The sequence below is a fragment of the Anas platyrhynchos genome, chromosome 1 (genome assembly GCF_047663525.1).
Source record: "Anas platyrhynchos isolate ZD024472 breed Pekin duck chromosome 1, IASCAAS_PekinDuck_T2T, whole genome shotgun sequence".
In the NCBI taxonomy this organism is placed as follows: domain Eukaryota; kingdom Metazoa; phylum Chordata; class Aves; order Anseriformes; family Anatidae; genus Anas; species Anas platyrhynchos.
In genome coordinates this window covers 186,658,235-186,663,763 of record NC_092587.1, presented here as the reverse complement: position 1 = coordinate 186,663,763, position 5,529 = coordinate 186,658,235, and positions in this window count along the sequence as shown.

Sequence of the window (5,529 nt, the reverse complement as noted above, 5' to 3'; positions counted from 1 at the left end):
GAGAGGGGACGTAAGAACAGCAGTGGCTTTAACAAAACCCTAACCAGGGGCACGGTGACTCTTTTCTTGCAGTCAGGAAACAGCAGCAGCTGCTGCTCCACCACGTGCACATTGTTTTTCTTTCTGAAGGGAAAAAAATAAAGTAGGTCAGTATCTTATTTGCCAGAAGCAGAGATTAAGGATATTAGGAAAGGACACAGAATAGTCTAAGCTGCTCAGGAAAGCATTGAGGATCCAACCTGCATGGGTTTGTTCATGACATGAATGAGGAATTCGGTTGTTGACACAAAAAACAGACATCATGTTTAGATACTACATGAACAAGAGATGTCAGGTGTGTTGATGGTAGATAGAAATATGCATTAATTACAGGATATTAAAGCAAAGGATATGGTTTATGGCTCTTGAAAACCAAGAGACAAAGTAGAAAAATGTTAGCTGTCATAAAATGAAGAGTGCTAATCAAGTCCTACTTCACTTACGTGGTCTCAGCTTCTAGAGCACTACACACATACAAAGCTTCTTCAAATTACTATAGAATCATAGAATGTATTGGGTTGGAAGCGACCATAAAGCCCACCCAGTTCCAACCCCCTGCCATGGGCAGGGACACCTCCCACCACACCAGGTTGCCCAAAGCCCCATCCAGCCTGGCCTTGAGCACCTCCAGGGATGGGGCATCCACAGCTTCTCTGGGCAGCCTGTTCCAGGGCCTCACCATCCTCCAAGTGAAGAACTTCCTCATAACATCTAAATCTCCCCTCTTTTAGTTTAAAACCTTTTGTTTTACCGTTATCTGCCTAAGCAAAAAGTCTTTCTCCATCTTTTTTGCTGGCTCCTGTTGGGCCTTTTGTCCACCAGAACCCCCAGGTCCTTCTCTGCGGGGCTGCTCCCAGTGAGTTCTTCACCCAGACTATGCTCATGACTTGAGCATCATTAGGTTCACATGGGCCCATTTCTCAGGCCTATCCAGGTCCCTCTGGATGGCATCCCTTCCTTCTGTTGTTATTGACTGCACCACTCAGCTTGGTGTCATCTGCAGACTTGCTGAGGCTGCACTCCATCCCACTGTCCGTGTTGTTGATAAAGATATTAAGATAATAAAGATACTAAATAGCACCGGACCCAGAGACCCCTGAGGTACACCACTCATCAGCAGCCTCCAGTTGGACATAGAGCCATTGACCACCACTCTCTGGGTGCGGCCATCCAGCCAATTCCTTATCCACTGAATGGTCCACTCTTCAAATCCATCTCTCTTGAATCTGGCAATCAGGATTTCATGTGGGACCATGTCGAAGGCCTTGAAGAAGTCCAGGTAGATGACATCAGTTGGTCTTCCCTTGTTGACTGATGCAGTCACTCCATTGTAGAAGGCCACCAGGTTGGTCAGGCATAATTTGCCCTTGGTGAAGCCATGCTGGCTGTGATCACCTCCTTGTCCTGCATCTGCCTTGGCATTGCTTCCAGGAGGATCTGTTCTGTGACCTTCCCAGGCACAGAGGTGAAGCTCACCGGTCTGTAGTTCCCCAGGTCCTCGTTTCTACCCTTTTAGAATGGGAGTGCTGTTTCCCTTTTTCCAGTCACCAGGGACTTCTACTGACTGCCAGGGCTTTTCAAACATAATGGAGAGAGGCTCTCCTTGGCCTTTCTTTTCCAGCCAGTGTCCCCACAGAATCCCTTGATGGGACAGGAGCTACGGGTAACCAGCAGCATTTCAGGCAGCTAAACAAGTGTAGGAAGCAGCAGGATGTCATCTGTAGGCCTGCCACTATAAATAAATAGCCATTAGCCACACCAAGCGTTGTCACACACGAAAGACTCGTATGTTTTGCCTTCCAGTCCTCACACACTGAGAAGATAATTGTTCACGCTCCCAGTTCAGGCACATCCCATCCAGCAACAAACAGGGAACATCACACTTAAGACAAGTCCAATTAACAACAATCTGCAAATTCTGGGAAAATGAGAGAACAGAAAAATCTTGCATGTTTTATTTTTTAGTATGAATAGAGACATTCACTGAGGAGGTAGGGAAGCTGATATACACAAATTATACAATGCAACAAGACTTTGTACACCATTCCATTAAGCAATGAATTAGATGTTTCAGTGAAAGCCTGTTACTGAATACTCTGAAGTCTTCTTTCACATAAATTCCTCTTGTGACTACGTCCACGTGGGCTTTTCCTCAAAGGCAACGAGCCAGTAACACTTGCTAAAAGCTGCGAAGCTGCTCAGGAAATCACCCCAGGGGCACTTTGCTATGGGGGCCTCTCCTGCATATGCGTGTCAAAGAGGAACCAAAGCTTTGGCAAGTGGTCGGTAGGGTGAAAGACCACCACACTCATCTCCATTTGTGACTCTGAGGATTTTAAGATTAGACGTTTTAAAGATGTGTAACATCTTGGAGACAGCCAACACCTTCAGGGAAGCAGGGACTGTTTCTGAACAGTTTCTTGGAAAAAAAAAAAAATGTATTTTTTCCTCATCCTCATTAGCTACTGCTTGATTTTGTACTTTCCAGTTTCTTCCCAAGGTCCCTGGATATAACAGTTAAGACTCCTGTTTACAAAGGAAAATAATGTGTTAAAAGTACGTATTGAACTTCCATTCACTTTGGGATTTTGTTTTGTTTGTTTGTTTTTTTTTTTTTTTTTGTTTTTTTTTTTTTTTTTTTTTGGTTTTCCACAAGAAGTTGTTATTCCTCAGTTTTTCCTTACAAATTAATGGAAGAGAAAGTACCAGTGGATGTCGGGATATTTAATATTTTGTCTTTGGCATTTTTTTTTCCTCACCTGATAGTTCAGCTGAAACCAGCAATAACCTGATATGCTGTGATGTAGCTTCTGCAGGACTTTCCTTTTTTTTCCTTTGCAAGCTTTTTAAGACTCAGTGTAAAGACACAGCAAACACATAAACACAAAGCAAGGCATAACATACATCTTAGAGTAAAAACAGGCCTTCAGCATTAAAGACAAAAATTCAGACTGTGCTGATGCTGGAGAGCTTCATCCGCCAACTGTATGCTGTTCTAACCACTAGACATAATATTGTTGTTCTGCAATTTGATTGAAGTTTCCAGCAGTTTGGGAAGAAATATTATTCATGGTGACTTTAGTACCTCTTCATGGATTAATTGTAGATATTTTCCAAATAATACTATTAGAAAACAGAATTATCTATGGATCAAGCTTCAGGGCCCTCAGTGAAATTGGTCTGAGCACCACATAAAATAAGAGGAACAATCTTTGACCTGAATAGATTGCCATCTAAGCAAACCAAAGGGAGAATTGATGAAAAGAGGATATTATCTCAGTTTTCCACAGGCAAACAGGAGTAACGCAGAAATTAAATGACTTATCTGAGGTCAGAGAGAGCCTGCAGCACATGCAGTCATCAAAATCACATCTCCCAGAGTTCCAGATTTAACTGTGAAACCATCTTCCTACTCTCATACAACCATCAGGGATGACAGAAAATAAAAAGATAGAGAATTAACCCTCAGTTTATTACAGTCTGGAAATTATTACATCTCTAAGAGAAACCAAATATCTTCCTATCATGTATCTGTTAGCAATTTAACAGTTCTTCCAGGGAGCCGGGGTACAGTAAAGTTGTTTTTTTTTGCTTGTGCTGCCTAGATAATCTGGCATACAGGAATATTTATGAACTACTTAAGATGCTTTGTTGAAAACAAGTCACATAATTCACATGATTAATTTTGTTAGAGTGGCCACATCTTCTGCCACATTAAAAGGAAATATTGCTTTGTGTACTGATTGCTACATTATTCCACGCTTACCTTGATGCGACTTTCCTTCACAGAGGACAAAACTAATAGGAAACCAATTAATATCTTTGATGTGTAGCAACTGCTGGCCATCACACAGATATCATTTATATCTGTCTATTTCAACCTCTGCACTTTCAGAGACACGGAGATGAGGATTTCCTGTGTGCCCAGGGAAATGTCTTACTTGTATAGAGCACATGGAGCTTTGTCTCCAGTGGGGGACCACAGAAACACCTCAAAAATGCATTCACCATGACAGTGGAAGTTCTTCCACTTCCCAGTTTCACGTATCCAACCACAGGCATTGTTTCCTGCCCTCAGACCTTGGTCTATCTATTGCAATATGACACATCTGGAACATGACCTGAAAATAACGAGGATCCCACATTGGTATCACTGAGCCCTTTGGGAAACAAGGGGGTATAGGGAGCAAAATCACCTTGGAACCTTTTCCTGACATCCAGCCTAACCCTCCCCTGATACGGCTTCATGCCATTAATGATCTTCTTAGCCAAGGTGCCCTCACAGATCTGTGCTCCTTCTTGCACCCCTTTCAATCAGGTACCTCGAGTAGTTATCTGGAAATCAGCTTTGCTTCCCTGGGGGGATGGAGAGTGATCTTGTAACTGGTTGAAGGCTTGCTCCAGGGAAGAGGGAGGCATTAGTTCAAATTGCACCCAAGATATTGCCTAGAAACTTGGTCTCCCAGTGCCTGGCCAAGCGTCCTTACTCCTGCAGCACAAAGGGATGAGCACTACCAACTCCACAGAAGGAAACATGGATGAGGCTGAAGTTTGAACTAAAAAATGGTTGCATAAGAGGACCGGGCTTTCTGGAGTCTGAGATAGTAGAAGGATCTCAGCTCCAACAAGAGGAAAGACTAGAAATGCATAAGCTAGACTTATAATTACCCTCTCTAAAGCTCTACATGGGTTGTGCAGGACATCAGTTTGCCCTTCTGAGATGCTTCATGCCATATTTAACCCACCCATTAAGTAGGGTCCAGAACCCAGATCTGAGACCCTGGTCTCCATCCTGGAAGCAATAGATAAAGTTATAAATCACTAAACATGAGCCACGTGCCCACCCCAAATTGCTCATCAAGCACCATTTAGGATAGCATAGACAGTTTCCAGGGCACAGCTGTTAAGCACAGTGAATTCAGAGCTATGCTATGAAGTATCAGCACAGCTCAGCATTATTGCAGTGCATCCTGTGCTTTGCCCTCTCTATATACTTTTTATGTAATAAAAAGTTTTAGGCTTTTAATACCGGACTCTTCATCCCACCAGTGGGTGAGTATTGGGTATATTACCTCTCAGATGCAAAGAAACTGCTTACACTTCCAGCTACAGAGCTGAATCTGACTGATTCAGCCACACATTAGTGATCATGAATCACATTTAGGGACTGAGGAGGCTGGGTGTAGTAGTCTGCTCTTCATTTGCAGTTCTCTGCTGTAACCTGTTTCCCTCTGTTGGAAATACACCCCTGAAAGCATCTCCAACTTGGCAGTCTGTAGCAAAACCATAAGTAGAGAAGGTTTTACAAGAATGCTAGGAAGATTCCCAGTTTCACCTGCTTCTTTTGCCTTGTCCAACAACCCAGCACATGCCCCAGAAGCACCAGGAAGCAGAGGCCAGGACCCTGATGCCAGAGGACTCCCTGGCAAGATTTAGGCAGCACAGAGAAGCTCGAGGAGAAGCTGAAGATGGGAGGGGGCAGCTTCTCAG